The sequence below is a fragment of the Neophocaena asiaeorientalis genome, unplaced genomic scaffold (genome assembly GCF_003031525.2).
Source record: "Neophocaena asiaeorientalis asiaeorientalis breed wild unplaced genomic scaffold, Neophocaena_asiaeorientalis_V1.1 scaffold348, whole genome shotgun sequence".
NCBI classification, from domain to species: Eukaryota; Metazoa; Chordata; class Mammalia; order Artiodactyla; family Phocoenidae; genus Neophocaena; species Neophocaena asiaeorientalis.
Genome location: NW_020172672.1, coordinates 1,167,544 through 1,192,218, shown reverse-complemented (window position 1 = coordinate 1,192,218; position 24,675 = coordinate 1,167,544). Strand labels below are relative to the sequence as shown.

The window sequence follows — 24,675 nt, the reverse complement described above, 5'->3', positions numbered from 1 at the left end:
ATTGAATGAATAAAACTCAATTCAAGGTACTATATGTTAACATTTTATGATAAATATTTTTTAAATAAATAAATAAATTTATTTATTTTTGGCTGCATTGGGTTTTCGTTGCTGCGCGCGGGCTTTCTCTAGTTGCGGCGAGCGGGGGTTACTCTTCATTGTGGTGCACAGGTTTCTCATTGCAGTGGCTTCTCTTGTTGTGGAGCACAGGCTCTAGGCACGTGGGCTTCAGTAGTTGTGGCTTGCAGGCTCAATAGTTGTGGCTCGCAGGCTCTAGAGCACAGGCTCAGTAGTTGTGGCACACGGGTTTAGTTGCTCCATGGCATGTGAGATCTTCCCAGACCAGGGCTCAAACCCGTATCCCCTGCATTGGCAGGCGGATTCTTAACCACTGCACCACCAGGGAAGTCCTATGATAAATATTTCTAATTCAATTATGAAAATTACAAAAATCCGTTTATTCATGTGAAACAAATTTTTTTCCCCCTTATTGAGGCTTCATACTATAAAGAAGCAGTATGGGACTTCCCTGGTGGCACAGTGGTTGAGAATCCACCTGCCAATGCAGAGGACACGGGTTCGAGCCCTGGTCCCAGAAGATCCCATGAAGCAGTATGGTTCAATACTGGGTTAGGAGTGAGAAAAATCAAATCTTGTGTTATAGACTGAATGTTTGTGTCTCTCTGAAATTCATGTGGAAATCACAACCCTAAATTTTTGGTATTAAAAAGTGGGGCCTTTGGAAGGTAATTAGGATCAGATGAGGTCAAAAGGGTGGCACCCTCGTGACTGGGATTAGTGCCCTTAAAAAGTCACACGAGACCTTGCTTCTCTCTGACCTCTGCCATAAAAGGATACAATAAGATGTTGTTGGCAGTCTGCAGCCCAGAAGAGAACTCTCATCAGGACTCAACCATGCTGGCAATCTGATCTCAGACTTCTAGCCTCCAGAACTGTGAGAACTGCTGTCTATAAACCACCCAGTCTGTGGTATTCTATTACAGCAGCCCAAACAGATTAAAACACCTGCTAAGGACTTGCTTGGGGATCCAAAGCTTTCAGTGCTTCACTATCTTCAGTGACTGAAAGGATCTGCCATTCTTTAAAAAACAAAATTGTATAAAACAACAACATCAAACCGATAACAATGGTTACCTAAGGGTAGTAGGGTTATAAATAGTTTTGATTTTTCAAATTCTATACGAGTATGTATATATTCATAATTAGAAAAAAATAAGTTTTTTTAGTGGTGCTTTTTAGAGATAGGCAAAGTAAATATCCCACTTAACATTTAAGACATATGATTATATTCTTGAAATAAATCTCATTTTAATGAATTAAACAAATATGTTAAAATGTTTAGAGAATAGCATAAAGTAGAGGATAAAGTAGAGTCAAATATCCTGAGTTCAAATCCAGCCTCTGCCAATTGTTAGCTATATAAACTTGGGCAAATTACTGAACTTCTCTAAGCCTCAGTTTCCTCCTCAGTAAAATGGGAAGGATAGTACCTACCATGCAGGATTATTGTGAGACTTAGGTAAGATGATCAAAATACTCAGCATATTGGCTAGCACATTAGGGTTCAATAAATGTTAGCTATGACTACTACTGAGGTTCTATAAACCACAGAACTATTAAAGGAAAACAAAGAATCATAGAGTTAAAATTTAGAAGCCAAATTCAGCTCTCACACAATTCAAGATTCCTTTCCACGGTAATCCTGACAGATCATGACTTTATCTCTACCTGAATACATCCAGGAACAGAGTTCATCACCTTAAGAGGTAGTTTTTGTTGAAAAGTCCTTGCATTCTGTAAAAGTTCCCTACATAGAAACTGCTCTCTTTGATGTTCAGTCTGGCCTCTGAAATGACAAGTGTTTACTCCCTCCTTAGAGCTTGTGAAATATGTGAAGATAGCTCTTATGACTCCCCTTAGTACATTTTACTTAACCCAATCAGCTTCCCGTGACCTAGTTTATAGACCACTTGCCATTATGGCCAGATCTTTCGGAATGGCTCCAAGCTTGTCAAGGTATCTCTTAAATGTGGCACCCAGGTCTGTATTCAAAACTTGAGACATGTTCTAATTGATGTGGACTACATTGGTACTATTACTTCCCAGGGTCTGGACCCTATATTTTATTAATGATGGATGAAATGATAGGTTTTTGAATAGCAGAATCACACCGACCCTCATAGAGTTTGTGGTAAATTAAAATTCACTGAAATCATATTGAGTTCCCCATTTTATATACTTGTAATTTATACGTTGCAGTTAAATCCAAAATTTTACATTTCTTTCTTCTAAATTTCCTCTTGTCTGCTTCAGCCAAACATTTTACCCTTTGAAATCGACTTTCATCTTGATTGTGCCTTCCCTCCCAACTTAAACATGTTTTTGTATAGAAAAGTGAATTTCTGTCTTCAAAGAAAATAACAGCATCTAACATGTTTTTATTAATTCATTTTTCAAATTTATTTTTGTATTTCAAACTATCTCCATGTTTAATAACACTAAAATGAGGTTACGTTACAGTAGAAAAGTTGAAAAAACAAAGTATTATTGATTTGCTTCCATTGAGAAGGGCTCCCTCAGATCTAGAATTCCCAGGCTATCAGGTTCCTACTTATTCTTTATCATGTGTGACCTGAGAAAAAGAAAGGCCTCACAGGGAAATTGAAGGAGCAAGTGGGGTACCTCCATATGAGGGAACTGTCGGCAACATTCAAAAAACTTACTAATTCATTTTTATATGGAGAGATTTTGTGTGGGTTTTTTCCTAGCCAAGGGATTCATTCAGCAAACATGTAAATAGCACTTTCAATAAACCAGACATTGTGTTAGACTTTGGGTAAAAAGAGTTAAATGGCACAAGCTGCTTTCAAAAATGCAGGATTCAGAAAAGGAGAAATGCATGTATTGAACAAGCTGCAATTTGGTGAGGAAACACCAACAACAGAAGCACACACAAGTACAGGGATGGCAAAGAGGGAAGAGTAAGGGGATTATTAAGAGAAACACTCGCTGAGAGGGATGAACACTGAGACTGGTACTGGTGTTAAAAAATGAGCAAACATTCTCCAGGTGCGCAAGGCAGAGGGAATAGCACGTAAGGACACAAAAGGCACGAAGCATCGTGGTACTCGTGAAAGAGTACAAGCAAATTTAACACATACTGCAAGTGTAAAATACCGAATTTTGAAGAATTACTCTTTAAAAAAAGTAAAAAATATCTTACTGATAATTTCTATATTGATATTTTAAGGTGACTTTTTTTTATTGTAGTAAAACATACATAACACAAAATTTACCATTTTAATCACTTTTAAGTGTAACATTCAGTAGCATAACTGCATTCACAAGGTTGTGCAACCATCACCACTATCCATTTCTAGAACTACTTCATCATCCCAAACAAACTCTGTACCCATTAAACAATAACTTTCCATTCCTCCCTCCCCCAACTCTTGGTAACCTCTATTATACTTTCTATCTTTATTAATTCCATATTGATTTTTTATATCTTTTTTTTTTTTTTGCCGTGCCACATGGCTTGCAGGATCTTAATTCCCTGACCAGGGATCAAACCTGTGCCCCCTGCACTGGAAGTGCAGAGTCCTAACCACTGGACTGCCAGGGAATTCCCGATTTTTTACATCTTACGTTGAAATAATATTTTGGATATACCGGGTTAAATAAAACCGGTTAAAATTAAGTTCACCTGTTTCTTTTTATACTTTTAATGTGGCTACTAGAAAGCTTTAAATGATTTATGGGGCTCACATTATATTTCTACTGGATAGCACTGTGCTAGAGCCCAATGTGCAAGTAAGGAAACAGAGAGGGATGATGCGAGAAGGAGTAGATACAGGTCAAGTTGTGAGGAGCCTTCTATTACCCTGAAAGATAAAACCTTATAGGTAATGGAGAGCCAATAACAGACTTATAAGGGAAGTGACAAGTTCAGGCTCCTATTTCAAAGAACACCATGGTGGCAGTGTGGGTGCTGGACTGCAGGTGGGCAAGGCTAGAGGCAAGGAGACCTGTTAGAAGACTCACAATAGCACGGCCAAGAGGGAAAGAAGATCCAAATCAGGGCAGAAGAAGGCAGAATGGAAAAGAATAGCTCTTAACAGAATGGCAGTATTGGAATCACCTGGATGAGTAAACAAGTCACAACTTTTACAACTTAAAATTTTGAAAGTTTGATGAATATAAAATCAATAGCTTTCCATACCCATTATAACAATATGAAGAAAATCCCATAGCAATATAAGCTGTTTTAAAACTACAAGCCACATGTTTTTTGTTTTATTTATTTATTTAGTTAGTTAGTTGCTCCAGGTCTTACTTGCAGCATGTGGGGTCCTTAGTTGCAGCTCAAGCCCTCCTTAGTTGCAAACTCTTAGTTGCAGCATGCATGTGGGATCTAGTTCCCTGAACAGGAATCGAAACCAGGCCCCCTGCGTTGGGAGCACAGAGTCATAACCACTGTGCCACGAGGGAAGTCCCACAAGCCACATGTATTTAAACAACAACCACATGTACACACAAACAAACCTAGGTGTAAACTCAACAAGAAATGTTCAAGATCAATATGAAGAAAAACAGAAAGCTTTACTGAAGATACAGAAGAAGACTTGAAGAGCACAGATATATTATAGCAGCTGTCACTTACAGAGCACATATAATGTGCCAGGCTCTTTACATGCATACTCATGTATATTCATATATACATGACTCATTTAATCTTTTCAACAACTCTCTACAGAAGGTATGATAATTACCCTATTTTTCTTTAATAAACAAGAGATTGTTTTACTCAAATACTCAAAATAATGTAGTAAATCAAATGCAAACTTAATTTTTAAAAAAGTTTAAAAAAATGAACTGACAGCAGAAGCAAGAACTACAATCCTGCAGCCTGTGGAACACAAACCACATCACAGAAAGATAGACAAGATGAAAAGGCAGAGGGCTCTGCACCAGATGAAGGAATAAGATAAAACCCCAGATAAACAACTAAATGAAGTGGAGGTAGGCGACCCTCCAGAAAAAGAATTCAGAATAATGATAGTGAAGATGATCCAGGACCTCAGAAAAAGTATGGAGGCAAAGATCGAGAAGATGCAAGAAATGTTTAACAAAGACCTAGAAGAATTAAAGAACAAACACCTAGAAGAATTAAAGAACAAACAAACAGAGATGAACAATATAATAATTGAAATGAAAACTACACTAGAAGGAATCAATAGCAGAATAACTGAGGCAGAAGAACAGATAAGTGACCTGGAAGAGAGAATGGTGGAATTCACGGCCACAGAACAGAATAAAGAAAAAAGAATGAAAATAAATTAAGACAGCCTAAGGAACCTCTGGGACAACATCAAATGCAACAACATTCGCATTACAGGGGTTCCAGAAGGAGAAGAGAGAGAGATAGGACCTGAGAAAATATTTGAAGAGATTATAGTCAAAAAGTTCCCTAACTTGGGAAAAGAAATAGCCACCCAAGTCCAGGAAGTGCAGAGAGTCCCAGGCAGGATAAACCCAAGGAGAAACATGCTGAGACACATAGTAATCAAACTGACAAAAATTAAACACAAAGAAAAATTACTGAAAGCAGAAAGGGAAAAATGACAAATAACATACAAGGGAACTCCCACAAGGTTAACAGCTGATTTCTCAGCAGAAACTCTACAAGCCAGAAGGGAGTGGCATGATATATTTAAAGTGATGAAAGGGAAGAACCTACAATCAAGATTACTCTACCCAGCAAGGGATCTCATTCAGATTCCACAGAGAAATCAAAAGCTTTACAGACAAGCAAAAGCTAAGAGAATTCAGCACCACAAAACCAGCACTACAACAAATGCTAAAGGAACTTCTCTAAGAGGGAAACACAACAGAAGAAAAGGACCTAAAAATCAAACCCATAACAATTAAGAAAATGGTCTAGAAGATGCAAGAAATGTTTAACAAAGACCTAGAAGAATTAAAGAACAAACACCTAGAAGAATTAAAGAACAAACAAACAGAGATGAACAATATAATAATTGAAATGAAAACTACACTAGAAGGAATCAATAGCAGAATAACTGAGGCAGAAGAACAGATAAGTGACCTGGAAGAGAGAATGGTGGAATTCACGGCCACAGAACAGAATAAAGAAAAAAGAATGAAAATAAATTAAGACAGCCTAAGGAACCTCTGGGACAACATCAAATGCAACAACATTCGCATTACAGGGGTTCCAGAAGGAGAAGAGAGAGAGATAGGACCTGAGAAAATATTTGAAGAGATTATAGTCAAAAAGTTCCCTAACTTGGGAAAAGAAATAGCCACCCAAGTCCAGGAAGTGCAGAGAGTCCCAGGCAGGATAAACCCAAGGAGAAACATGCTGAGACACATAGTAATCAAACTGACAAAAATTAAACACAAAGAAAAATTACTGAAAGCAGAAAGGGAAAAACGACAAATAACATACAAGGGAACTCCCACAAGGTTAACAGCTGATTTCTCAGCAGAAACTCTACAAGCCAGAAGGGAGTGGCATGATATATTTAAAGTGATGAAAGGGAAGAACCTACAATCAAGATTACTCTACCCAGCAAGGGATCTCATTCAGATTCCACAGAGAAATCAAAAGCTTTACAGACAAGCAAAAGCTAAGAGAATTCAGCACCACAAAACCAGCACTACAACAAATGCTAAAGGAACTTCTCTAAGAGGGAAACACAACAGAAGAAAAGGACCTAAAAATCAAACCCATAACAATTAAGAAAATGGTCATAGGAACATACATATCAATAATTACCTTAAACGTGAATGGATTAAGTGCTCCAACCAAAAGACACAGGCTTGCTGAATGGATACAAAAACAAGACCCATATATATGCTGTCTACAAGAGACCCACTTCAGACCTAGAGACACATACACACTGAAAGTGAGGGGATGGGAAAAGATATTACATGCAAATGAAATCAAAAGAAAGCTGGAGTAGCAATACTCATATCAGATAAAATAGACTTTAAAATAAAGAATGTTAAAAGAGACAAGGAAGGACACTACATAATGATCAAGGGATCAATCCAAGAAGAAGATATAACAATTATAAATCTATATGCACCCAACATAGGAGCACCTCAATACATAAGGCAACTGCTAACAGCTATAAAAGAGGAAATAGACAGTAACACAATAATATTGGGGGACTTTAACACCTCACTTACACCAACAGACAGATCATCCAAACAGAAAATTAATAAGGAAACACAAGCTTTAAATGACACAATAGACCAGATAGATTTAATTGATAGTTATAGCACATTCCACCCAAAAAGAGCAGATTACACTTCTTCTTGTAAATCTTAAAATTTTTATTTATTTATTTTTTTTGTGGTACGTGGGCCTCTCACTGTTGTGGCCTCTCCCATTGCAGAGCACAGGCTCCAGATGTGCAGGCTCAGCGGCCATGGCTCACAGGCCCAGCCGATCCGTGGTATGTGGGATCCTCCCAGACCGGGGCACGAACCCATATCCCCTGTATCAGCAGGTGGACTCCCAACCACTGCGCCAACAGGGAAGTCCAAAAATCTTAAAATTTGTATGGAGAAACAAAAGACCCCAAATAGCCAAAGCAGTCTTGAGGGAAAAAAACAGAGCTGGAGGAATCAGACTCCCTGACTTCAGACTATACTACAAAGCCACAGTAATCAAGACAATATGGTACTGGCACAAAAAGAGAAATACAGATCAATGGAACAGGATAGAAAGCCCAGAGAAAAACCCACACACCTATGGTCAACGAATCTATGACAAAGGAAGCAAGGATATACACTGGAGAAAAGACAGTCTCTTCAATAAGTGGTGCTGGGAAAACTGGACAGCGCATGTAAAAGAATGAAATTAGAACACTCCCTAACACCGTACACAAAAATAAACTCAAAATGGGTTAGAGACCTAAATGTAAGATGGGACACTATGAAACTCTTAGAGGAAAACATAGGAAGAACACTCTTTGACATAAATCCCAGCAAGATCTTTTCTGATCCCCCTCCTAGAGTAATGGAAATAAAAACAAAAAAACAAAGAAACAAAAAAATGAATTGACCATCAAAAAAGTGAAAAAACCCATGGGATGGGAGAAAATATTTGCTAGTCATAGATCTCATAAGGGCATGTATCTGGACTATATAAAAAACTCTTATGGGACTTCTCTGTTGGCGCAATGGTTAAGAATCTGTCTGTCAACGCAGGGACACGAGTTCAATCCCTGGTCCAGAAAGATTCCACATGCCATGCCATGGGACAACTAAGCCCATGTGCCACAACTACTGAGCCTGCTCTCTAGAGCCCACATGCTGCTACTACTGAGCCCACGTGCTGCAACTACTGAGATGCATGCTGCAACTATTGAAGCCTACACGCCTAGAGCCCATGCTCTGCAACAAGAGAAGCCACCGCAATGAGAAGCCCGCGCACCACAACAGAGAGTAGCTCTTGCTCACTGCAACTAGAGAAAGCCCATGGGCAGCAAAGAAGAGCCAACACAGACCCCCAAAATTTTTTTAATAAAATAAATTTTAAAAACTCATAACTCAATAATAAAAAGACAAAGAAACCAATTTAAAACAGGCAAGAATCTGAATAGACATTTCTTCAAAGAAGATATACAAATGGCCAATAAGCACATGAAAAGATGCTCAACATCATTAGGTATTAGGGAAATGCAAATCAAAAGCACAATGAGATACTACTTCACACCCATGAGGATGGCTCTGATTAAAAAGACAGCTAATAAGTACTGGCAATAATATGGAGAAATTAGAACTCTCATACATTGCTGATGTTGACAGAAAATAGTACAGCTGCTTTGGAAGATAATCTGGGAGTTCCTCAAATGATTAAACATAGAGTTGCCGTATGACCTAGCAATTCCACTCCTAAGTATATATCCAAGAGGAATGAAAGCGCATGTCCGCCCAATAGTTCATAGCAGCATTATTCATAATAGCCAAAAACTGGAAACAAACCAAATGTCCATCAGCTCATGAATGGATAAATAAAATATAGCATATCCATAATGTTATGGGTTGAATTGTGTTCCCCCAAAAGATATGCTAAAAGTCCTCACCCCCATTACCTACAAATGTGACTTTATTTGGAAAAGGCCTTTGCATACCTAATTAAGTTAAAATGAGGTCCTGCTGGAGTAGAGTGGGCCCTTAATTCAATATAACTGGTGTCCTACATGAAGGGGAGAAGAGACGCAGAGACAGACTTGCACAGAGAGAATTACGATGTGAAGATAGACACTCTGGGATGAAGGCCATGTGAAGAAAACAGAGGCAGAAGTTGTAGTTACACAGTTGCAGCCAAGGAATGCCAAAGAATGCCAAGGATTGCTGGCAACCACCAGAAGCTAGAAAGAGGCAAGAAAGGATCCTCCCCTAGAGCCCTCAGAGAGAGCACAGTCCTGCTGACCCCTTGATTTTGGACTTTATAGCCTCCAGGGCTGTGAGAGAATACAGTTGTTATTTTAAGCCACCCAGTTTGTGTTACTTCAATACCGTATCCCTAGGAAACAAATACACCATATGATACAATTTTATTCACCAATAAAAAGGAATGAGTACTGACACATGCTACAACATGGGTGAACCTTGAAAACATTATGCTAAATGAAAGAAGCCAATCACAAAATACCACAAATTGTATGATTCCATTTATACAAAATATTTAGATCTATAAAGGCAGAAAGATTAGTGGCTCTCTAGGGCTAGGGTGCTGGGGAATGGGAAGGGGAGTGACTGCTAATAGGTATGGGATTCTTTGGGGGATGATAAAAATGTTCTAAATTTAGGTTGTAGGGGCTGCATAATTGTGAATATACTAAAAATCACTGAATTGTACACTTTAAACAACAAATTATGTGAATTACATCTCAATAAAGCCACTTAAAAAAAAAACTACTTGAGGACTTCCCTCGTGGCGCAGTGGTTAAGAATCCACCTGCCAGTGCAGGGACACGGGTTTGATCCCTGGTCCAGGAAGATCCCATGTGCCGCGGAGCAATTAAGCCCATGCGTCACAACTACTGAGCCTGCACTCTAGAGCCTGTGAGCCGCAACTACTGAGCCCGTGTGCCACAACTACTGAGGCTGCGTGCCATAACTACTGAAGTCCCCGTGCCTAGAGCCCGTGCTCCACAACAAGAGAAGCCACCGCAATGAGAAGCCCATGCACCGCAACGAAGAGTAGCCCCTGCTCGCCACAACTAGAGAAAGCCCACACACAGCAACAAAGACCCAATGCAGCCAAAACAAAACAATACAAAACAAAACAAAAAAAAAAACAAAAAAAGTACTTGACAAGCTGATTCTAAAATTAATCTGGAAAATAAATTGTAAGACTACCACCAAAACACTGATTAAATAATGAGTATGTGAGCTGATAAAGTATATGACGTCTAATAAAATAACAATAAAAATAATCATGAGGACTATTTACACTACTAGATATCAAAGTATAATATATATTTGACATAGAATGTTATGGTATTGGTCCAGCAAAATAGAAAATTAGGACATAGAACAGAAGAGAGTCCAGAAACAGACACTATGTGGGTGAGAAATTAGTACATGATAAATGCGTCATTTTAGATTAGTGGGTCAAGAATGGACTGATATTCAGAGTGACATTGTTTGGAAAGAGTAAGGCGAACACCATTTTCTCTCTCTCTCTCTCTCTCTCTCACACACACACACACACACACTCAAACACACTCACACAGGAATTAGAGAAAAACTCTACCATATAACAACTTACAGGAGAAAACATACTCATAAGAGAAAACTCTGCTTCAAGGTAGAACAGGGTTTTTCAACCTCAGCACTACTGACATTTTAGGCCAGAAAAATTCTTTGTTATAGGGGCTTTTCTGTGCATTGTAGGATGTTTAACATCATCCCTGGCTTCTACCCACTAGATGACAACCAAAAAATGTCTCGTGACATTGCCAAGTTGCTCCTAGAAAGCAAAATAGCTCCCATTTGAGAACCACTGGGATAAGGAATGAAAGCCACAAAATACAAAACACACATAGTAAAAGACTGATACATTTAAACATAAAATCTACAACTTTTGTTCTACAAAGATGCTCTATGGTTAAAAGGTAAGTAACAACTTTAAAATGCAGTATGTTGGGAATAAATATTTCAAACATATATGAATGATAAAAGATTAATATCCTGAATATATAAAACACTACCATATATAAAAGACAACCCAATAGAAATGAGACATTTCTCAAAAGAGGTAATACAAACAGCCAACAATCATGAAGAGATGCTCAATCTCACCAATGACTAGGGAAATACAAATTAAAACACCAAATTAGAGTCATTTTCCACCCATCAGGTTGGCAAAAGTAAAAAAGACTGATACCATCAAGTGTTTAAAAGAGCTGGGGAAATAGGTATGATTATACACTGTTGGGCAGTTTGGCATTAAACGTCCACACCCTCCTACCCACTGATTCCACCTGCAGGTTTCTATCCTTGACAAACGCTCACACAAGCACACAGACGCAGGTGTAAGGATATTCTCTGCGACACTGTGCCTAATGGTGAAAAACTGTAAGCAACCTATGGTATCTCACATACAATGGGATCTTAACACACTCTGAAATGTACAGAGCAGGTAGAACGAATACGCTAGATGTCTACATATTGACAAAGAGAAAGTTCCAAGACCCTAGTTGTTGAAGAGGTACAATATGCCACATTTGTAAAAGTTTAACACAAAACCTTACATACTTATATGTACAAACACATATCAATAAATGTAAAGACAAAGAAATAGAAAAAACACCCCAAACTGATAACAGTTTTTACCTGGGGTCAAGAGATTAAAGAAGAAAAGATGGAGATGTAAAGAGATAGGTCAAAGAGGATCTATTTTAAATTTCTGATATGATTGTATGCATGGACTACAACCAAAATAAATACAGAATAAATACATTTTTTAAAACAAACTCAACTTGACCAAAATTTATAATTCCTTCCCCTTCTTAAACCTCTTTTCTCTCGTACCTCGTAACTTCGATATTAACAAAACCTTTCAGTACTGTTCCTTCTACCCTTGCAATGAAACTAAAAAAATACGTTATAGTGTTTTCAAGGAATGGGTATCTAAGGGAGTTTGCGTCCATTAATATATTAAAAGTTTATAAAGGTTTGGGTTTCGTTTATATTTAAACGAGCAGATATCAATTTTGTAACAAATAATCATTAACGTTCTGGTTCTGCTCTATTCCAGGGATGCGAAAAGGGAAGGAGGTGGCTCCCAGCAAGGCCCGGAGCAACGGGTGTGGTCTGAGAGGAAAGAGGCGGTAACAATGGGGGCGGGGGACGAATGGAGGGGACCAAACTGTAACTGCGGACGCGTGCAACACGCAGCGCCCAAGCAGTTGCCAGGTGCTGCGAGCGGTGCCTCCGTTTTAGCTAATTGGGTCAAGAAGCCACGAAGGCGAGGGGCGGGTGGTGGTGGGGTGAATTGGGAGACGGGGATTGACATATATGCACTAATATGTATAAAATGGATAACATAAGTACTTGCTGTATAAAAAATAAATTAAATTAAATTAAAAAAAAAGAAGCCACGAAGGTTTGGTATATACTCCTATAGAGAGCAAAAGGGGGTCCGAGGAGGCGCCGAGGGAAGGACGTGGGAGGCCGCGGACCGAGATGACAGCCCTCGGAGCGCACCTGGGTGCTGAACCGCCCCCGCAACGGGCGAGCGGGGCGGGGAGAGGGGCAGGGCCAAGTCGCTTGGGGAAAACGAGGTCCCCGCAAGCAGTCGCCCCCGCACACGGTGACATCGCCAGCTTCCTGAGCCCTCTCCTCAATCCGCGCTGGAAACCCCCTCCGCTACTCGCACAAGTCTGGAGAAGAGCCTCGCCCGCCCCTGATCCTCGCTTACCTGCGGCCCTGGACCCCACCGGGAACACCTGCGGCGCCTCACATTGAAGACCTGGAACCTCTGTGGCCACCTGCGCGCACCCACCCGGATCCACTAGGACCGAAACCACTTCCGGTCCTGTGACGGGCTGAAGGGACAACCCCAGTCAGGGTGTACAAATGGACGACGCCATCTTGTACGGAAGCAGTTGGGGGCAGGTGGTGCCTCCCGAGTTTCTCCACTGCTGAACAAAAGATTTGTTAAAATTGGAAAACCTGAACATCTTTCAGATAAGTGGTGTTTTTGTTTTTGTTTCCAGGTGATATTTTTGTTTGTTTTGGTTTTAAAGAAAGAAGCCTCTGGAACCCTTACAAATGCAATCTGGGACATCTAACTGTCCTTACTAATTAGCTCCAGGAATGTTTCTCCACTGCATAGATATTCTTAACTGTTAAATGATGAAGGTAAATAGAAGAGACACTTGTTTAAATAATGTATTCCTCATTAGCAGCACATTTTATACTATAGCCATTATAATAATTTATCCTATCTTTTATAACAATAACCACAATACCTTCCATTTATATTTAAAAACTTTCATTCACCCAGTCTTTATCAGCAACTGTTATTTGTGAGGCAGCTAATGTGTGCTATGTGCTGTTGCTTTGTCACAGAATGTGTAAAATAGGAGAAATGAGACGTGCATAAACAGTATAAGGGATAATAATAGCCGCCATTTGATGACTGTGATCACAGTGTGCTAGGAACTTTGCAAAATGTTTTACATATTTTGCCTCATTTAATATTCATAACCTCATGAGACAGTAGTATTATTAGTACCTCATCACCAACCCATCTGAAGAATGTCCACGAGCTGATCACTCACACCCACAACCCCTTTCCCACACCCTGTCTTTAAAAACCTTTCCCTGAAAGCCATCAGGAAGTTCAGCTCTTTTGAGCCCTAGCTGCCTGGACCCTTGCTTGGTGTCTTGCAATAAATGCTGCACTTTCCTACACCACAATCCAGTGTCAGTAGATTGGCTTTACTATGCGCAGGTGAGCGGACCCAAGTATGGTTGGGTAACAAATGTAGTGATTATTCTTAGTGGAGCAGTGACTCTGGAAGAGAACATGGGGAGGTTCTTGAAGTGCTAATAATGTTCTGTTTCTTAATCTGAGTGCTGGTTTACATGTGTGTTCAGGTTGCATATTTATGTTGGTTTTCTGAATGCATACATACATCAATAAAAAGTGATGGGTTTTTGGGGGGGGGGTTTCTTTGGGTTTTTTTTTTTAATGAAAATAAAGGAGTGAAAAGTTTATAAGCCCAAAGAAGAAAAAGAACAGGAGAGGCAATAATAGCAGCCAAACAAATATCAGTATAATTTTAGAGGACAGAAATTATTAGAATGGAAGGATATATCATTTGAGGGATCCCATAATAAACTGTCTACATCCATAAGCAATCACCCTACATTTAAGGCCCAGTCAACAAGCCCCATCTATGCATAAATAATTTCCAGTCAACTTTTTAGTACTCACTCTGTCTTAGTCCCTTTGGACTGTAATAACAAAATACCATTGACTGGGTAGCTTGTAAACAACAGAAATTTATTTCTCACAGTCCATGATCTATGTGCTGACAGATTTATTGTCTGGTGAGTGCCTACTTCCTGGTTTATAGACAGCTGTCTTTTCACTGTGTCCTCACTTAACCAAGGGTAGGGAGCTCTCTTGGGCTTTCTTTTTTTTTTACAGACCACACAGCATGTGGGATCTGAGTTCCCCAACCAGGGATTGAACCTGCATCCCCTGCATTGGAAGGATGCAGTCTTAATCACTGGGAAGTCCTCTTGGGCCTCTTTTATAAGGCACTAATCCCAATCATGAGGGCTCCACCCTCATGACCTAATCACTTCTCAAAGGCCTCTGCCTCCTGATACCATTATGTTGGGAGTTAGTTTTCAACATATGAATTTTGAAGGGACACAAAACATTCAGCCTATAGCACTCTTAAATATGAAAAGACATCCAAGACTCACCAGTGATTGCAGGATTGTCTCCAACACTATTAATTAACATTTACTAAGGAACATGTATAAACTCTACACCCAGTATTTTAAGCACACACATACTTTAAAAACAAAGATTTAAGAAAATTAATTTTAATTTAGGCCATTGAGCAACTTTCTACATACTGAAAAAAAAATGCTATCATACGGATCTCATTTTCTGACCACATTACAATTAAGTTAGAAATCAGTAATAAAATGATTGTTTTTAAAACTCCATATATTTGGAGAATTTGGTTTTTTTTTTCTGGTACACGGGCCTCCCACTGTTGTGGCCTCTCCTGTTGCGGAGCACAGGCTCCAGACGTGCAGGCTTAGCGGCCATGGCTCACAGGCCCAGCCGCTCCGCGGCATGTGGGATCTTCCCGGACTGGGGCATGAACCCTGTCCCCTGCATCGGCAGGCGGACTCTCAACCACTGCACCACCAGGGAAGCCCCTGGAGAATTTTTTTTTTTTTAAATCTTAGTAATTTAAAGCTCAGAAAAGAAATCCCAATGGAAATTTATAATATTAGATTTGAGAATAATAAATACTATACCTATATGAAAATTTATAGGATTCATGTAAATTGATAACGTTATATGCTTTTTACACTAGAAAATAAGAAAGACTAAAAATCAATTACATAAGTGATCAGGTAATACATTAGAAAAAAACAAAAGAATACATCCAAAATACTAGAAGGAAGAGGATAACAAAAATCAGAGAATAAATTAATATAATAGAAAAAGATGTTATTCATATGGCCAACAAAACTAAGGTTAGATCTTTGAAAACAATAATGAAAAAAGTTCTGTGAGATTGATCCAGATAGAAGAGAAATAACAACAAATAAATAATACTAGGATTAGAAGGGGGAACATAACAAAATACAGCAGAGATATAAGAAATTAGAAAATATAATGAATGACTTTATGCCAAAAATTTATTAGACAAGAGAATGAAAAGACAAAACACAGACTTGGAGGAAATATCTGCAAAACATATCTAATAAAGGACTGTTATACAGAATACAGAGAGAACTTTTGAAACTCAACAACCCAATTAAAAAGTGAGCAAAAGATCTGAATAGATGTTTCAAAGAAGTTATATGATATCCAAAATAAGCATGTGAAAAGATGTTCAACATTATATGTTATTAGGGAATTGTAAACTAAAACAATAATGGGATACCAGTATTTCATTAATTCTGTAAATTCTGTTAGAATGGCTAAAATCCAAACACTACAGTGCCAAGTGCTGACAAGGATATGGAGCAACGGGAACTCTCATTCATTGCTGGCTGGAATGCAAAATGGTACAGCCACTTCTGAAGATACTTTGTCAGTTCCTTAACAAAGCTAAACATAGTTTTGCCATACAATCCAGCAATCATGCTCCTAGGTATTTACACAAATGAGTTGAAAACTTAATCCACACAAAAACTTGAACACAAATGTTTATAGCAGCTTTAGTCATAAATTGAAATAACCAAGACGTTCTTCAATAGGTGAATAGATAACAAAACTGTATTACATTCATACAATGGAATATTATTCAGTGATAAAAAGAAATTAGCTGTCAACCCATAAGAAGACGTGGAGGAACCTTAAATGCATATTGCTAAGTGAAAGAAGCCAGTCTGAGAAGGGTACATACTGTGTGATTCCAACTATATGATATTCTGGAAAAGGCAAAACTATGATGACAGTAAAACGATCAGTGGTTGCCAGAGGTTCCTGGGGAGGAAGAGAGGGGTGTATAGCTGGAGCACAGAGGGATTTTAGGCCAGTGAATCTATTCTGTATGATACTGTCATGGTGGATACATGACAGTATGCATGTATTAAAACCCATAGAACTGTGCAGCACAAGGAGAAAATCCTAAACTATGGACTTTAGTTAGTAATAATGCATCAATATTGGTTCATCAATTGTAAAAAACATACCACACCAGTGGAAGATGTTAACAGAAACTGTGCCTGTGTGGCAAGGCGGGGGGATATGGGGGGAAGGCATATGGGAACTCGTGCTTTATGTTAGAATTTTCTCTGAACCTAAATCTGCTCTAGTAATAAAGTCAATTAACTACAAAAAAAAAAAAAAGAGAGAGAGAGAGATCATGCTGTGAACTGCTTGATTTATCTAAAAATGGCTTATTCATTTATTTATTGATTCCAAGGACAACTTAATGCCAAGCATTAGGACATCATGTACAGAAAATTTAAGAGGAACTGTGGCAGAAGTGCTAGTGGCCTACCCAATATCCATTCTCCTCTCTACTTAGTGACAGAAGTCAGGGTATTAAATGCACTAAAAAAAATGCATTTTTCTGTCTCCATTGTGAATAATTATGGTAGCCATGTGACTACGTTCTGGCCAATGAGGTATAAACAAGTTTTTGCATTGGACTTTGGGTAAAGTTACTAAAAAGGGGGCGTTTTTTGGTGGTTTTTTTTTTTTTTTTTTGCCTTTTTGTCATTACCCTTCTACTTCTTTCTTGCTGAGACTAGGACCTGATGGCTGGCACTCCACAGCCCTCTGCCACTGCAGTGGCACCTTGAAGATGGAAGCCAGGTACCTAGAAAGGTGGAGTGGAAAGGAGGAAGAAGCCTGGACCCCTGATTCCCTCTATAGTCTGTACTAACCCTGAACTACCTACCTCTGGACTTCTTTTACATGAGAAAATAAATTAATTTTTTTTAAGCCATGCAGTCAAGTCTTTGTTACTAGCAATAGAACCCAATCCCTAAGTGATACAGGACATGAAAGATACTAATAATGAATGCATGCCACCCAGGTCAACTTAAACCTGCTGAATACAGTGCCCAGGAGATGTACAATAAAGGTGGATACCCTGGGCTTCCCTGGTGGCGCAGTGCTTGAGAATCTATCTGCCTGCCGATGCAGGGGACACGGGTTCGTGCCCCGGTCCGGGAAGATCCCACATGCCACGGAGCGGCTAGGCCCGTGAGCCATGGCCACTAAGCCTGCGCGTCCGGAGCCTGTGCTCCGCAACGGGAGAGGCCACAACAGTGACAGGCCCGCGTACCGCAAAAAAAACAGTGGATACCCTTTACTGGATTTGTTTAGTGTCTTGAAGATAAAGGTCAAAACTTTGAGGAACCACTAAATAGCCTCTTTCTGAATATCCTATTTCCTTCCATTGAAATTCTATTGCTCCTTTCTGCCTGCTGGTCACATCTATAAACTTTTGTAATATTATTAGGTACTATACAGATTATAAAAATATGTAGCTATGCACTCAAGAAGCTTACAAGCTAGTTGGAAACACAAAAAGACTATTTGTGAGCAAGTGAGAAAAGGTATCCTTTTTTGGTGATTTAGAGAATCAGAACTTTTTTTTTCTCTTAAGGAGCTGGAATGAGACTACCTCTTGGGAAAGATGCCTGAATTCATTTAGAAGAAATTCATGAAGCCTCCTTAGAGTGAGGGTGAGACACATACATCCCCCGGTGAGACAAGTTCATCTAACAATAGGGGTTGAAAGACTGAAAGGCTGAATCTTCCTGGGAGAAAGACACCTTGGAGGAGACACTTTGGGAGAGAAAGAGTGTTTAAAGTGTTCTGGGATGTGAGTTTAAGTTCTTTATGCGGGGTCATGGGGGCGTGCGTGTTATGCAACTTCATCTTCTCTCCCTCCTATGTAGGTTTCCCTTAAGTCTATATTGTTCTCTAATGCTTTTGTTCCAGTAGATTCTTTGGAGGACTTTGAATAGGTGTTGAATTTTGCATCCAGGTTTGCAAGAGGAAAAGACAAAGGTTATTTTGGGTTTTCTGGAGCTGGGGGAAAAGTGTAGACTCTGGCCTCTAGATCACAGAGAAAAGAGCACAGAGAGAGAACTCCAGTTAAAGGTGACGGACTGAGCCACATATAAGTCCACTTCCTCCTGAAATCCCTCTTAAAAAATGGGAAAACACAAAGCTTCAAGGTAAAAAGATATAGAAAAAGATGAAGGCCACCCAAATGAGAAAAAACAGAAGCTATTTACTCAGAACTTGCTGTGGCAGGGAGTCAGCCACCATCACTTCTGTTTGGCAAAGACTCAAAGGCAGGCAGAGAAATGGGAAATCTTTATAGTGAAAACAAGGGAAGGCTTTAGATATTCTCTGAATGGAGTTCATTGTCATGGGGAAGCTAGGGATATGCTAAATGGAAGCCAGGCTTCTTCTGTGATTGTTTTGGCTTTCTCTGTTTGGTCCTGTGTTGGAAGTGGGGGCAAGATATAAGGAAGCTGACTCACTGACACTTCTGGGCTGACTGCCCCAGAGGCTGGTTGCCAGCCGTGGAGATTAGGGGTCAGTGTTCTATTGTCATACGTGGTATGGCTATTTGTCCATTTGTATAGTCAGTCTCTCACAGAACAGGACATAAAATCACTAACATTTTGGAAGCTGGAAAGCAGAAGGATGGTGGGAACTGACTTAGCAGACTCATCATCTGTCAAAGGACAGGTTAAGAGCAAGCCTGCTTTGTCCCGGAGAACCACCAAAAGACTCTAGAATTGGCAGCACCAGGTACCTCAAGAAGCAGGTAAAAGTTGGGACTAAAAGCACAATAATTGGTTAAAAGTCTACTTTGGAAGCAGACCACCAGCTCCTCCCTAGTTCCCAAGTCACTCCCCTACGGGCCCCTGCAGAAGGTTTAGGATTGATTTCCTGGAGAGGATAGAGGTTATGTTATCTAGTTAAGGATAGGGGTGCCATGCTAATAATATGAGAATTCAGTGAAAATCACTTCTTTCGAGACTCCTGCATCACTCTCTCACATCAGCAACCAACGTTAGAAGCCAAGTGTTGAAGAAAAATTCTCAGATAATTTTGATATGAGCATGTATCAAAATTTCATTATCATCTTGCAATAAGGAAGAAGCTCTGTAGTAGGATATGGGAGAAAGTGTGAAATACTTTTAAATGAACCGAAAGATTACTGGGAAATTGGAAACTATGCATTGTTTTAAATATACTCTTGCCACTTAGATTCTATGGGATTTATGCCTTTTACTGACTTTGAACTGTTTTACAAAACTGAAGAGATATAAGCTAATTTGTAAAAAAAAAAACCTAATAGTAATGCAAATAATTATTGTCTTTATATTTGCAAACAAATTCTGTTAGGTGAAGCTTCTATTGACGTCCCTGCCCCCCCACACCCTCCAATAAGCGAGCTTTGCATCTATTAAGAAAATTGGTTTCAACATTTCCCATGGGCTTAGATACTTGTCTGGTCTTTGGATGTTCCTTTGAACTGATTGTAACATCTTTTCCAATTCCCTCATTAATTAATGAGTTAAATTAAATCTTTGACACATTCATTTCATATCTGTACCTATCATGATTTTTTTAAAACTATTATCCTTTAAGAAGTTAAATTCAAAGATTTACTTTTGGTAGGGATATCTGAGAGGAAGAGATTGGTTAGAAAATCATTTTAGAGTAGATACAAAAAAGAAAAGTATATTTGGTAAAACTCACTATACTCTTAACTGAAGGGTGAGTGGGTGCATAACTGGTTTCTCAGAAGTTATAATCCCATTAGTTGTGAGCATTTAATCAGTAATTCTGATTTCTTCCTGGAAAGAGGCTGTAAATTACATTACGCAAAAATTGCATCTTGGTCCTAGTTTGGACTTTTTTCTTTTACAGGTGATGATTCCCAAATCTCCAGTCCAAAGCTGTGTCTCTAAATACTTATTATACCAATGCTACTCAAAATACTGGGCTGAAATGAGCAAATGACCTTGCTATGGAATGTAAATCAGCATTCTGCTTCCTTCACTGAAAAATCTTCCAACAAAAATGTGAAGGGAACTTAACATTGTGCTTGCTGACATAGGTAGTTTATACTTTGGCACAAGCTTTTATCTTGTTGAGGATTGATAAAAACAGATTGCACATAATGGTGGTATGTACCAAAAATGGAATATTATTCAGCCTTAGAAAGGAATTAAATTATAATACATGCTTTGAATACATCATGCTAAGTGAATAATTCTAACACAAAAGGACAAATAACGTATGATTTCACTTATACGAAGTAGCTAGAACAGTCAGATTCATGGTGGTGGCCAGGGGCTGGGTGAAGGAGGAATGAGGAGTCATTGTTTAATGGTACAGAGTTTCAGTTTAGGATGATGAAAAAGTTCTGGAGCTAGATAGTGATGACAATCGCAAAGCAATATGAATGTAATATAACTAATGCCACAGAACTGTATACTTAAAAATGGTTAAAATGGTCAATTTTATATATTTATTTACCTGCCACAATTGACAACATGATTAAAATGATAAATTTTATCTTGTGTATTTTGCCACAATTTTTTAAAATTGCATACTAGCTAATCCAGAGACGACACTTTGAATTATACTACATTAGACTCCAGGTTTCTCCAACTAAATTTATCAATCCCAACAGATTTTTTCACTCACTACAAGCTACCTCCTCTCTACTCCCCACTCCACATATATTCTACCTCTTTCTCCACTATTCCTTTTGTTACTAATACTAGAAACCTGTGAAATATTCTAGGCTCCTTCCTCTCCATCATCTTTTTGTATGTAATCTAATAATGGTTGTCTAACTATGCTGATTGTCAAGAAATTGTTCCTCAGCTTCAAACCCTCCGACCTCTGCTCTCTCTTCTGGTGCTAGGCTAGGTCTCTGCAATTCACATATTTCCTTTGCCAGCCTGGCTCTCCGTTAGGTTCTGCCAATAGTGGGAGATCAGAGATAGAAATAAGGGAGAAAGGACTTGCTCCTTCCTGTTCACTTCCGGTTTCTATCAGTGTCACCCAGGCAACAGTTCTTCATGCCAGCAGCAGCGGTTGGTTCCAGCTTTGGACTTCTTTCCATATTCCCAGAAGGAGGCTTATCACATTCCTCAGAGATACCAGTACCAGCCAGCCAGCCAACCTCCTCAGCGGTCTGAGTCCTGACAGACCTCGGGACTCAGGTCCCTCCTCTGAGCCACTGAGGTACCAGTATAAGGTCAGTACAAGGCAGCATGTTCTCCTCAGGGTCTGGATTCCACCTTTAAGACCCTTCCTTCAAGTGCTTGGTCCCAATAACCCCAACCTTGACCTTTTATTTCTCCATCTACTGCTTGCAGTTACTACTTTCTCTGTTTCACTTTCCCTTTTCAATTCTCCAACACCTGTGATAGCTCTAATAACTCTTTGTGTTAATTTCCTCAGATAACTGCTGCAGTTTCTGTTTCTTTATTGAATCCTGACTAATGCAGAAAATAGTCTAAGAGTGTTTCTAAGAAACAGACTTTCAGATATAGGATTTCGGGTTGATTTGGTCATATCCTTAAATTCAAACTCAATGTTGAGCAACTCATCAACGGGAAATGAGACGTAATGACATCATTTTATCACCTTTAGTCATTTGTGTTGAAGTGCCCACTAACGCAAATGCTTTGGAGCCATATTTGACTGATGGTAATGGTGACTATAACAACTGTAGGCTGGGAGTGACTTTATTTGCACGCACTGAAGAACTTACATAAAGAAATTAAAAGTTCAAGTCATTAAACATTCAGTTCAAGGCACGACAAAAGCTTCTATGGCAGCCCTAAAAGAACCCCTTAGTTTTTGCACCTGAAGGCTAAATCAAACATAAAATTTAATTGTGCAGGTTTCAGAATTACAACAGAAGTTGATTTCATAGCCTTGCCAAAACTCTAGTGAAAGATGGAGCATTGTTTGGGAAGGGTATGACACTGAAACTTGGAATGGGGACATTAGGAACACAAACAAAGTTAAGATTCTAGAATGCCCAAATCTCTCCAGTAGAAACAGCCCTTCATCCCTTGCTTAAAAGTCCTGTAATTATATCATCTGCAGGATGTCTATGTTCCCCAAGTTTCACTCCAACCACTCATTGTTAGCTGTAGATCAGGGTTTCTCAATGGCTGTGGATAATTCTTTGTTGTGAGATGTCCTATGCATTGTAAGATATTTAGCAGCATTCTTGACCTCTATCCACTAGATCCAGTAGCAGCTTCCCCAGCCTGAGTTGTGACAACCAAAAAGATTTCCAGACATTTCCAAAGGTACCCTTAGAGGAAAAAATCATCCCCAGCTGAGGACCACTGCTCTATATCCATAACCAGGGTCAGATCGCAACATTTTCCACGGTCTGACTGGGAAGAAATGACTTGTACTTAATGTTGCAATACTTTGCTGATTTATATTTGAAGAAACTTGGAGAATATGTGGAAGAATGGATTCTTCCTTTCCAAGAAGGAAATAAGTAAAGAAGACAGAATGTAATATTAGATTTGGTTGAATTGTTGATGTGGGCACTCATCAAAATTCTAGATTTACTGTGTTATCTGTGCAGCTGGAAATGACTCTAACAGTTGGTTGACTGAAACTGCATTTTAGTAGTGGCCTATATTCAATAAAGTTGAGATGCAAAACCTTCCTGGCATACTTAGAGGGAATCCAAAGGCTTAAGGAGATAGAAATGTTGGAGTGGATCTATCATGTATGAATTGCCACCCCCTCACTCTCTCATCTGAGAAATCCCAGAGGACACTCCCTTCTCTAAAGCACTGAGAAATACATTAGTGAATGGGCACCAGTATCCTTGTAAACTATTTGGTGACTGTTTTCTGTAGACAGGTTTCACGAAGGGAGAAGTTATAGTTGAGATGGGTTCCCTGATTGCAGTGAAGATGCTGGGATCCTGAAGTAGCAGAGGTCAAAGACTGTGAGTGAAGTGTCAATGTATGGACTTCCTTCCAAAGAGTACAGCAAGGAGTGAGGAGGAAAAAAGAGTCACTTTACAGTGTTGAAACTTGACAAATGCTACCTCAGCCAGGTTATCAAGGCAGTAAGTCATGCTGACAGTACATACTTGCCTAAATAAACTAGGGCTGCCATAACAAGACAGCTTAGACTGGATGGTTTAAAGAACAGAAATCTATTTTCTCAGAGTTCTGAAGGCTGTGCCAGCCAATTCTGTTTCTGCTGAGACCTCTTTTCCTGACTTGTATATAGCCACCTTCTCACTGTGTCCTCACATGATGGAGAGAGAGAGAGCTCTCTGGTATCTCTTCTTATAAGGGCACTAATCCTATTGGATCAGGGCCCCTCCATTATTACTTCTTTTAACCTTATTACCTCCTATAGGCCCTATCTCCAAAAACAGTCAAATTGGGGCTTAGGGCTTCAACATATGAATTTGGGGAGAGGGGACAGGGGATGACACAATTCAGTCCATATAATGCCCTTGATATAATGTGATGAAAATGCACTTTACCTCTGTGGTCTTTCTCCCAAAAACACATAACCCCAGTCTAATCATGAGATAAGCATCAAACAAATCCCAGTTGAGTGACGTTCTACAGAATACTTGACCAGTACTCTTCAAAACTGCCAAGGTCATCAAAAACAATGAAAAGTCTGAGAAACTGTCACAACCAAGAGGAACATAAGAAGACATGTCAACTGAATGTAAAGTGGATCCCCTGATGAGATCCTGGAACACAAAGGTAATCTGATGTATGGATTTTAATAATAATGTAATGATATTGGTTCATTAATTATGACAAATATACTGTACTAAGATAAGATGTTAATAATAGAGGAAATTGGGTATGGGGTGTATAGGAACTCTT

At 39.2% G+C, this 24,675-nt stretch overlaps 1 protein-coding gene across 2 annotated transcripts in view; it reads right to left on the bottom strand.

Annotated features, from left to right (window-relative positions):
• EXD2 (exonuclease 3'-5' domain containing 2) overlaps positions 1 to 24,675 on the bottom strand; it is a 96,837-nt gene that overhangs the window by 48,773 nt on the left and 23,389 nt on the right. The window contains exon 1 of one of the 2 annotated variants that reach the window (XM_024739655.1): positions 12,992 to 13,071. The exons of the other annotated variant lie outside the window; for it this stretch is intronic. The gene's annotated coding sequence lies outside the window, so the exon portion shown is untranslated. Of the gene's footprint in view, positions 1 to 12,991; positions 13,072 to 24,675 lie in introns of those variants that run through there. 2 annotated transcript variants of the gene reach the window in all.